The 11,942-nt window shown below is 38.8% G+C and overlaps 1 long non-coding RNA gene across 16 annotated transcripts in view; it reads right to left on the reverse strand.

The window, feature by feature from the left end:
* LOC138837622 (uncharacterized) overlaps window positions 1-7,508 on the reverse strand; it is a 32,187-nt gene extending 24,679 nt beyond the window's left edge. For 8 of the 16 annotated variants that reach the window (XR_011375372.1, XR_011375371.1, XR_011375379.1 and 5 more), the window contains exons 1-2: window positions 3,316-3,708; window positions 3,072-3,221 (exon numbers count right to left, since the gene is read on the reverse strand). This is a non-coding gene — a long non-coding RNA (uncharacterized lncRNA). The other 8 variants (XR_011375368.1, XR_011375369.1, XR_011375367.1 and 5 more) reach the window with 8 other exon arrangements.
* Between the last annotated feature and the right edge of the window lie 4,434 nt (window positions 7,509-11,942).

Genomic DNA, 11,942 nt, shown 5'->3' on the forward strand with positions numbered 1-11,942 from the left:
AAAAACTTCCATGTATTTATTACTCAGTTCATTCTTAGAGCAAAGTAAAAGAAAAAGGGAAATCAGACTTTTAATTTAAACTACAAATATTTCTGGGTAGTATTAAATATTTCAGTCTGAATTATGTAGAGCATAAATATTTATGAATTATCTTGATTCTTCTCCAATGTAGGAGTTGTGCATAACTTTGTTATGAGCTTTGTATTTTTTTTCTAAAACCATTGGAAAATGGGCCATGTTTGCTTTTGTTTCTTGAATGACTACACTCACTTCATCCTGACAGTCTTTGTAAAAAGACCTGGTAAACAGCCCTTTTAAATATATACATCATGTTGAACGCATAGAAAAACATATCTATTGAAAGTTAAAAATCCATTGTTGTTCTATGTTAAGCAAATCAAACAAATTTGTCACACAATACCCAGTCTTTATAAATTGGTTCTAAATTGATACACTAAAAAAAATCTAGTGATTTTTCATTGTTTATATGGTGAATTTGTCTAAGTTGTCAAATCCCTTTGATTTCTTTTAATTTTATGTCCAAGACTGGAACTCTAAATCAGTATATTCTGCTTTCGCTCATTGGCTCTACCAACTAATCCAAGCTTCCAACCTCAATTTAATCCCCTTTAAAATAAGAATAACTGATTTAGGAGTTACTCTTTTGCTTACTTCTGTTTTTTTCTATAATGTTAAATAATTTTTGATGCAGTTAAATCATATTTCCATTGTTAAAAATGTTTTAGGATGTTGTTCCATTACATAATCCCTGTACTTGGTTTTCTAGAATGATTCTTAAATAACTCTAGTCATTTTAGTTGGACAGAAAGCTCTACAAACTGAGATTTTAACATATATCAAGTATGACTCTATAATCCACAAATCAAACTAATAGATTGAAAGCCAATAAGAGTCAAATTGTAGGTTACTGTCTAAGAACTTGGAAAAATCACCAGGATTGTTATGATGTTGAAAAGATTACGTTACTGCATTGTTGGTGGGATTGTAAACTTGTTCAACCACTTTGGCAAGTAGTATGGAGGTTCCTCAAAAGACTCCACATAGAGCTCCCCTATGACCCAGCAATCTCACTTTTGGGCATTTAACCAAATGTTTACAAACAAGACCACACTAAAGCTACCAGCACAACTATGTTTATTGCAGCATTATTTACTATAGCTAAGATATGGAACCAACCCAGATGCACCACAGTAGATGAATGGATCAAGAAAATGTGGTATATATACACAATGGAATTCTATGCCTCCAGCAGAAAGAACAACATTGCCCCATTTGTTAGGAAATGGAAAAACTTGGAAAAAAATTATATTATGTGAAGTAAGCCAGGCCCAAAGAAACATAGGTCCCATGGTATCCCTTATTTGCAATACCTAGTATATGTCTGAGTCACGCAGAAAAGGTCGATTAAGGTGATGTTAGGGAAATGAACCCTAAGATATGTATTCAAATGTTTTTTTTCTTTCATGCGATTGTTTCTAACACATTTATAAGATTATTTCTTTGTTGCTTTGTATGTCCCCCTCCCCCATAGTATAACCCCTGCTTTCACTGTATTTGATGTCGGTATAATTTGTGGAGGGAAAGGATAAAAACAAATCATTTAAATAGGGATACAGGTGGACCCATTGCAACAGTGAGATGTACAAGTAATTATGTCGAAAAGGAACTTTACAACTTTGGTGCAGGGGGGTAGCAGGGAGCATTGGGTGGGGGATGGGGGGAGGATGGGAAGGGATGGGAAGGGGAAACAAAGGAGGAGGCTACAATACTTGATAAGAAATGTACTCATTGTCTTGCCCATGTAATTGTATCCCCTCTGTACAGTATTTTCACAGTAAAAAGAAAAGATTAGATGATAAAAATGTATTTCAAGTTGTTTAGCATGATTTGTCTAGGCACCAGAGTTCTGTGAGGGGGAAAAAAGGAAATCTATGTTGAAGTTCACATAGATATATAAAAAGTGCTTCAAGTTTATTAGGCATAAAGCCAATAGGCCCCAAAATAAAGTTTAATTATAAAGCCAAGCTGGATATGAAAAACAATGAGGTAAAGTAGAAAATTCTTGAAGGAAATTAATATATAACTGAAATGGCTTCTGGAGCTTTTAAAAAATTATAACTGGCAGACTAAACTAGAAATCAATCATCTTATAAATATGTTAGAAACAATAGCAAGAAAGAAAAACAATTTAAGTCCTTATCTTGAGGTAAATGCTTGATAAGAAATGTACTCATTACCATGCTCATGTAATTGTAACCCCTCTGGTATGGTATTTTCACAGTAAAAACAAAACTTATTAATAAAAAATCAATCAATTGCCTTTAAATCAAACATTGGTTATTCTTCATCAGAAGTTCTTAAAACATGACTGGTGCATATTGTAGAAGGCATGAAATTTTTGTTTTGCTGTTTTCTGGCCCTTCTATACCATTAGGGATACTGTATTATTCTTTGTGTAATCACCTCAAATCCAGATTACTTTAGAATTATTCAACTTGGAAGTTCCTTTGCTATACTCATATCCTGACACACTCTTTAACTATTCTATACTGAGTATTGATATAGTGAAAAATATTCCAGTGTTAAAATAATAAAACAAATAAGCTACCACTAAATGAGAGCTATTCATTCACAATTCAATTAACAAATTATTTTAGGCAGTTTTATATACATAGCCTCTGCTAAGGGCTAAAGAAACAATGATGACCAAGACAAAGGTTATTTCTAGTCTTGTGAGCTGTAAAGTTTTGTATGGAAAAGAGACACTATGCTGGTAGCTCATGCCTATGGTCCTAGCTACTCAAAGCCTCATGTGGTAGAGAACTAGACATCACACACACACACACACACACACACACACACACACACACACACACACACACACACACACACACACACACACACACAACCTCAGGGACACTTTTCCAATCCTTAGTTCAAGCCCCAATAATGGTACTAAAGAAAGAAAGAAATAAGAGGCACAAAAAAATATCACACAACCCACATGACTGACATTGTTACACAGCAAGGAAGGAAAAGAAGGTACTCACCTATTCAGATCCACAGTCTAAGAACAAGTTGGTGAAAAAGTGTTCCCAGAAGACCAAACAGGAGACCCAAGAAACTTCCCAATAGCAACCTCTTATGGGTAGGCACAGTTAAGTATCACATCTTCCTTCTTGCTCTGAAGAATGCTATGACTAATTACAGAAAACCTAATGGGTTAGGTGATTCACAAAGGAATAGAATGTTCACAGATACCTTCTATAGTTTTCCAGTAGTGTTATCAAGTACCTTGAATAGGTCTGGGAAGTTGACTCAGTGGTAGAGTGTTTGCCTTGCATGCATGAGTCCCTGGTTTCATCTCATCAGCACCACATAAGCAGAAAAAAGCTGGAAGTGGTGCTGTGGCTCAAGCCACTCAAGCTGAAGAGCTGAAGGACAACACCCAGGCCCAGAGTTCAGGCCCCACAACCAACAACAAATAAAAAAGAAACGTCAGTAGTCCAATGTAATACCTTCAGATCAGAAATATCTTTTTCAGTTATCCTCAACACTGAACAACTCTACAGCCAGGGAATGTGTGGAGGCTGAGCAGGCAGTATTTGAAGGAGGAAGGACCATGCCTCCTGCATCTTTTACAGCAATTATATTCAAAACATAATAAAACTTCAGTAACAAAAAAAGAAATACCTTTTCTCATGATACTTGCATAGCTGGAGGACAGCTACACAAAATCCAACACAAAACATAAGTAAGAAATCCTTTCCTTGTTGTGCTTCACTATCCAGGCTTCTCTAAGGTGAACTCAGTTTTGCCTATTCCCCAGTCGATAGAGAAGCCATGAGTCAGGAGCAAGGGCACGACTTTTGCCAGAAAAAGGACTGCCAGTTTCCTTTAAGGAGAGAGGACAAAATAGGTCAGAGGAAAAGTGTGTTAAGAAATAATGTGAAGTCCCATGGTTTCCCTTATTTGCAATATATAATATATATATGAGTCAAGCAGAAAAGATCAGATAAAGTGATGTTAGGAAAATGAACCCTTAGATATGTATTTTAATGTTTTTTTTCTTTCATGCATGTGTTTCTAACGCATTTATAATATTATTTCCTTGTTGCTTTGTATGTCCCTCCCCCACAGTATAACCCCTGCTTTCACTATATTTGATGTCAGTATAACTTGTGAAGGAGATGGGGAAAAACAAGTCGTTTAAGGATACAGGTGGACCTGTTGCAACAATGAGAAGTACAAATTGTCATGTCGAAAATGAGCTTTACAATGTCGGTGCAGGGGTGGGGGGAGGGGAGGGGAAGAATTGGGAATGGGGGGAGGGGGAGGCTGGGAAGGGATGTGAAGGGTAAACAAAGGAGGAGGCTGCAATGCTTGGTAAGAAATGTGCGCATTATCCTGCCCATGTAATTGTAACCCCTCTGTATAGTATGTTCACAAATAAAATTAAATTAAATTAAAAAAAAAAGAAATAAGGTGAAGACTGGTTTCTCATCAGTGGAATGTGCTTACAGCCATGAAGTACAACCCTGTATAAATGCTGTACTATGGAGGAACCAATAGACAGCTGTCTATTTGCCTATGTGCAAATGGGGATTGGCTACAATGAACATAAGATCATATTATAGAATGATTAAAAAGAATTCTTTTATTAATTTTTTTTTGTCAGTCGTGGGGCTTGAACTCTGGGCCTGGGCGCTGTCCCTCAGCTCTTCAGCTCAAGGCGAGCACTCTACCACTTGAGCTACAGAGCCACTTCTGGTTTTCTGGTGGTTTATTGGAGATAGGAGTCTCACGGTCCCTCTTGCCCGGGCTGGCTTTGAACCGCGATCCTCAGATCTCAGCCTCCTGAGTAGCTAGGATTACAGGTCTGAGCCACCAGCACCCGGCTATTAATAAGTTTTTTTTTGTGAAAATACTGTACAGAGGGGTTACAATTACATGAGCAAGGTAAAGGTAATGAGTATGTTTCTTATCAAGCATTGTTGCCTCCTCCTTTGTTTCCCCTTACCATCCTTGCCCTCCTACTCCCCTGCCTCACCCCACTCTACACCCCCTTCCACTAATGCCCCACACAAACATGCCAAAGGGAACCAGGCACCAGTAGCTCAAACTTGTAATCTTAGCTACTTAGGAGACTGAAATCTAAGGATCAACATTCTAAACCAGCCCAGTCTGTAAGAACCTGATCTCCAATTAACCACCAAATGGCTGGATGTAGAGCTGTGATTCAAGTGGTAGAGCACTAGTCCTGACCAAAATAGTTGAGGGACAGTGCCCAAGGTCTGAGATTAATCTCTAAGACCAACATACCCACACACACACACACACACACACACACACACACACACACACACACACACACACACACACACACACACACACACAAACACATAAACACACACACACACACACACCAAAAAACTGGATTGAGCCTAACATGGTAGGGGTGTTCCTATAGTCCCAGGTGCACAAAAAGCTGAGAAACTAGAAATAATTGAGACCTTGTACTAAAATGAACAGCAAACAAAAGGCATTAGTTGTTCCCCACCTCAGCTGGAGGGCCCCTATGGTAATAGTTTAGATAAAAGAATGATCTCTGTCTAGTTCAGCACAGATACTACACAGTGAGTAAATAAGTCTTTAGATGATTACACATAGGGCTTTCAGTCATCACAGTGTGTATCAGCCAGCATTAGTGATCCAGAACCTCAAACGCTCCATTATGTACATCTATGCTGACAAAGCTTTCAGATGATGTAGCCCAGAAAATATCTGATAGCCATTGTCTAGAAACTCACTAAAGTATTAAATAATACCTGTCTTGAATTTCTGATTCATAAAATTATGAGCAAATAGTTGTTTTAAACTGCTAGGATTTGGGTAATTTGTTACATGGCAGAAGCCAGGTGAAGGGAAGTGATAGGGTAGAGAGGAAGGTTAACCAAGAGTTAAGTCCTAAAAGATAGTTAAGTCTTCATGTTAGCTGAGAGATGTGGTTCATTATACTACTTCACTACTTCTGTTAATACCTTAATTTTGGCTTTGTAAAACACACTGACATAACCATATTATATACAGCATATTACAATATAGTACAAAATTATAATCACCCCATTTTGTTTATAATCAAAACTATTATCAGCCTATATTAGAATGTTGCAAATTCTACCAACATTTCACAGATTTTTTCAAGTAAAAGATTTTAAAAAGGGGGATTGTCCCCCAACAAAAAATCTTCAAAGAAACAACTGTCCAATAAATAAGTGGGCTAAAGATTTAAAGAGAGATGTTAAGGGAAGATGGCGGAGGAGAAGCTGGAATCTGAACAAGCTCTCGCATAGAAAGGAGTTTTAGAGTTCCAGTGAACAGTCCTAAGCCAGAGAATCACACCAAGTGTGTCATCACAGGACAGAGAGTTAGACAAGAGAGGGGAAACCAAGGAAACGCAGCAGCTGCCACTCCGGCGGCGGGGCCGCGGCACCAAGGAAACGCAGCAGCTGCCGCTCCGGCGGCGGCGCCGCGGCGGCGGCGACCACCGCCGCGGAGACATACCTGAGACACAGAGAGTCGGGGACGAAGGAGCCAGACGCAGCGGACGAGCAGATTCTACTCAACACCAACAAGAACCGACAAGGAGCGAACATCTTCATCCTGCTGTTTGCAGACCAGAGACGACCCAGGATCCAAGACTCGGCGTGAGTACAAGCCCGACATCCTCACTCCTCAGGGAGCAGAGGAGGGAAGGCCACCCCTCCCCCCCCAGCACCGGTGATCTGCATCTTGGATACCGACAAAGTTCGGAGGAGCTGCTAGCTCCACCTCAGGCCTTGGAATAAAATGAGTCATTTAGCAGGTCACAAGAACTTAACGGCGAAGTGACCTGCCAGACTCAGCTCCATCCAGGGAAAAGTCACCCAGCTCAGGCTCCAGCCATCGGAGTGCCTTGCTTCACTGGGTAACCAGAGCCAGAGGCTGCCCCTCCCTCTAGCAGCCTCGACAATCAATTGAAAAACAGAAACCCTGAGAATGGCTCCAGGCTGGGCGCTGTGAGCTTTATCACAAAATAGCCCCAGGGAAAAGCTACTGTATATTGAAAGGCCTCAACTCTACCCAGAACCTAGCCTCATCACCACATCCCCCTCTTTTGTGACTCTCAAAGCAGACCACCCTCCCAGAAAACTAACCTGGGAGGGGGATCTCAAAATCTTGGGTAAAGCAGAGCATTTTTCTGCCTCTTCCAACCAACCGACTTAAGAAACCAATCAAGCCACAGGACCTCAAGCTGACCAGAGACTCCAACAAGAGACTGGTTGCAGACAAAAGGGAGATACAGGATTCTTCCCACTCCTCCCCCCCCAAAAAAAAAAATCAAAAGACTTTTTTTTCTTTTTCTTTTTCTTTTTTTTTTCTTTTTCTTTCTTTTTTCTTTTTTTCTTCTTCTTCTTCTTTTCTTTTTTTTTTTGCTTGTTTTTTGTTTTTTGTTACCATATATATATATATATATATATATAAATTTTTTTCCCTTCTAAAACTTTTATTAATCTTTAATCTTTGCCTCTTCTGAAAAAATAATTGTTTTCCAGTAACCTTTTTTTTTTTCTCATCTTATAATTTTTATTTTAGGAATACGTGAATAAGAGTTTTCCTTTCTTTTCTTGTCTTCTTTCTCTTTTTCTTTCTTTCTTAATTATCTTTTTGTTTTTTATCTAGCTCTACTGAACTTCTGATATATTCTTCTCCCGTTCCCATCCTTAAAGCTTTTCACAACTCCTCTATGTCCCTCCCCTTCTCTGAACATATTCACATTCCTCTCTAAATAGACGGTCTTTTAACCTCTATAATAACATTAATTTTTACATTTCTATTCTTTTTCTAGTCTCTCTTTATTCCCCTTTCCGTCTCTTCTTTTTCTCTCTCTCTCTACTTGCATCCTACCCAACTCATTTCCTGCACTGTGATTAGGACATAGTTAACTCTCCCTGTGCCTCCCCACACCAATCTATTCCTATTTTTTACCCACATCTCTCCCTAATCCTAATAATTTCTGGTTTTCCAAATTCTTTTCTGCGGTTCGAAGTCCTTTAACATATAGTCGTTTGATGTTGAATAGATGTATCTGTTGAACTAGATTGTATCTGTAGACTATTGACTGTACAAATGCAAACTTTGGTTGATGGTTGCCTTAAGATAGTGTTCTAGCACAAAACTGGTGCAATCTTTATCTCAAATGGGCCGAGTAAGCCGGAAAAACACAAGAAAAATGGCAAATTCGGGTATCTCAATTCCCAACCTTGATAATCAGGGATTAGAACAGATAAAGAATAATCCAGAGGAGAGTTCCCAAATAGCTCTACAAACACTAAGAGCAAACATGATAAATGAGAAGTTTGACAATGTACAAAGGACTCTGTATGAGCGTGATAGGGAGAGAGAGGAGGCATCCCAGAAGATTATACAGGAATATCATAAGCGTGAGGAAGCTTCTCAAAAACTGATACAGGATTTGCGTGAACAACTTGAGAATACTCAAAGAGAAAGGGAGGAATGGCGTGAGCAGGCAGAGAACACTCAAAGAGAACTGCAGGAATCCCACAGAAGGGAGGAAACTAATCAAAGAGTAATTCACGAATTAAGAGACCAGGTAGAGAATACACAAAGATCACTAAAGACATTCATGGAATCCATTAACAAAGAGCTGAAGGAAGTCAGGGAGACCACAAAGGGAATGCTGAATGGAACCCAACAGAAGGAATGGGAGTCCAAAGAAACCATAACCAATCAACTAAGTGATTTGAGAACAAACACTGAACACCAAATTAAGGAAGTAAAGAAATTCATACAAGACCTAAAACAGAGCTTCAACAAAGAACTTGAAGCCATCAAAGCTGACCAATTAGAAGGAAAAGAGATAAAAAACAAAGTAGAGAGTCTTGACAACAGGTTAGACCATGCACAAGATCGAATCTCAGGGATTGAAGACAGCCTAGATATTATAGAGAAAGAACATACAACCATCCAAGACAAGTCCAAGAAATATGATAGGTCTATCCAACACCTGGAAGACACCATCAGGAGGCCCAATCTAAGGATAATGGGTGTAGAGGAGCACCTAGAAACAGAAGTTAATGGTCTAGGAAATTTGTTTAACAGGATCCTAGCAGAGAACTTCCCAAACATACAAAAAGAGAGGCCTATTCAGATACAAGAAGCTTTTAGAACCCCAAATAGACCAGACCAGAATAGGACATCCCACCGTCACATTATAATCCACACAGGATCAACCCAGACCAAGGAAAAGATCCTTAAAGCTGTCAAGGAGAAAAGGTTAATCACCTATAAAGGGAAACGAATTAGAATTACCTCAGATTTCTCAGCAGAGACAATCAAAGCAAGAAGAGCCTGGAATGACGTATGCCATGCCCTAAAAACAAACAACTATCAACCAAGAATACTGTACCCAGCTAAACTCTCCTTCATAACTGAAGGCCAAATAAAAACCTTCCATAGCAAAGAAAAATTGAAACAATACATCTCCACCAAACCAGCCCTGCAAAAGATTCTTAAAGATGTCCTACACATAGAAAACCAACAAGAACGCAACAAAGGCCAAGAAACTGCACCCAAACTGAGAATCCAAGAACCTTAGGAAGAACCCAGATTTCACAGCCCCCAAGAAGGTGGATAACATGGCAGGAACTCCCAAATACCTCTCAGTCCTATCTCTTCACGTTAACGGACTGAACTCTCCAATTAAGCGACATAGACTGTCTAGTTGGATTAAAAAACAAGACCCTTCTATCTGCTGCCTGCAGGAGTCACATCTTGCCCGTAAAAACAAACACATTTTCAAGGTTAAAGGCTGGAACAAAATCTACCAAGCAAACGGCCCTCATAAACAGGCGGGAGTTGCAATCCTAATATCAGATAAAATAGACTTCAAATTAAAATTCGTGAGAAGAGATAAAGAAGGTCGCTACATACTAATTAAAGGATCTCTCCTTCAGGAGGATATTACAATTCTAAATATCTATTCGCCAAACAATGGAGCACCCAAATTTATCAAAGAAACACTACTTTCCCTCAAATCCAATATAGATCCAAAGACATTAATTGTTGGGGATTTTAACACACCACTCTCCCCACTAGATAGATCAACTCGGCAAAAACTCAACAGAGAAACCGCAGATCTAAACAGCTGCATAGATCAACTAGACTTAACAGACATTTACCGAACATTTCACCCAGCAGCATCAGAATACACGTTCTTCTCAGCAGCACATGGAACGTTTTCTAAAATAGATCACATTTTAGGCCACAAAGCAAACTTGTCTAAATTCAGAAACATTGAAGTTATACCTTGCATTCTCTCTGACCACAAGGGAATAAAATTAGAACTCAACACCAAAAGCCACCAAAGAAAGTCCGGTATCACATGGAGGCTGATCAACACACAGCTGAATCATGAGTGGGTCATGGAAGAGATTAGAAAGGAAATTCAAATGTTCATGCTATTCAACAAAAATGAACACACAAATTACCAGCTCCTCTGGGACACAGCAAAGGCAGTACTCAGAGGCAAGTTTATAGCTCTGAGCTCCTACATCAACAAATTGGAGAGATCGGAAACTAACAATTTAATGACACATCTAAACCTCCTTGAAAAAGAGCAGCAAGATAAACCCCAATCCAGTAGACGGAAAGAAATAATCAAAATTAAATCAGAATTAAATGAATTAGAATCCAAAAAAACTATAGAAAGAATCAACAAAACAAAGAGTTGGTTCTTCGAAAAACTTAACAAAATTGATAGACCCTTAGCAAACCTTATCAGAAAAAGGAGAGAACACACCCAAATTAATAAACTCAGAGATGAGAATGGAAACATCACCACGGAAACAACCAAGATTCAGAACATTATAAGGGAATACTTCTCAAAACTTTATGCTAATAAGTTTGAGAACTTGACAGAAATGGACCTTTTCCTAGCAAATATTGACATGCCAAAACTAAACCAAGATGAGTTAAACCAGCTTAACAGGCCCATATCAAGCATTGAAATAGAAACAGCAATAAGAGACCTCCCAGCTAAGAAAAGTCCAGGACCAGATGGTTTTACAGCGGAATTTTACAAGGCCTTCAAAGCAGAGCTCACACCAATACTCCTCCAACTCTTCAATGAAATTGAAAGAGAAAGCTCACTACCGAACACATTCTATGAAGCCATCATAACCCTCATCCCAAAACCAGGCAGGGACTCATCAAAGAAAGAGAACTATAGATCCATTTCTTTGATGAACATTGATGCAAAACTTCTCAACAAAATTTTGGCCAATCGACTTCAACAATTCATCCAAAAAATCATACACCATGATCAAACAGGATTCATTTCAGGGATGCAAAGCTGGTTCAATATATGCAAATCAATTAATATTATTCATCACATCAACAGGAGCAAGAATAAGAACCACATGGTTATCTCAATAGATGCAGAAAAAGCATTTGACAAGATCCAACACCCCTTTATGATGAAGGTTCTGGAAAAATTAGGAATCCATGGAACATTCCTCAATACAATAAAGGCTGTATATGACAAACCTACAGCCAGCATTATACTCAATGGTGAAAAACTAAAGCCATTTCCTCTTAACTCAGGAACAAGACAAGGATGCCCACTCTCTCCACTTCTCTTCAATCTAGAATTAGAATGCCTAGCTACAGCAATAAGACAAGATGCAGACATAAAGGGGATCCAAATAGGGAAAGAAGAAATAAAACTCTCCCTCTTTGCATATGACATGATCTTGTATTTAAAGAATCCCATAGACTCCACTCCCAAATTACTCAAGCTGATTCAAAACTTTGGCAAAGTAGCAGGTTATAAAATTAACCCCCCAAAATCAATGGCTTTT

Source organism: Dipodomys merriami, unplaced genomic scaffold, assembly GCF_024711535.1.
Source record: "Dipodomys merriami isolate MVZ:Mamm:240054 unplaced genomic scaffold, mDipMer1.0.p SCAF_2719, whole genome shotgun sequence".
Classification (NCBI taxonomy): Eukaryota; Metazoa; Chordata; class Mammalia; order Rodentia; family Heteromyidae; genus Dipodomys; species Dipodomys merriami.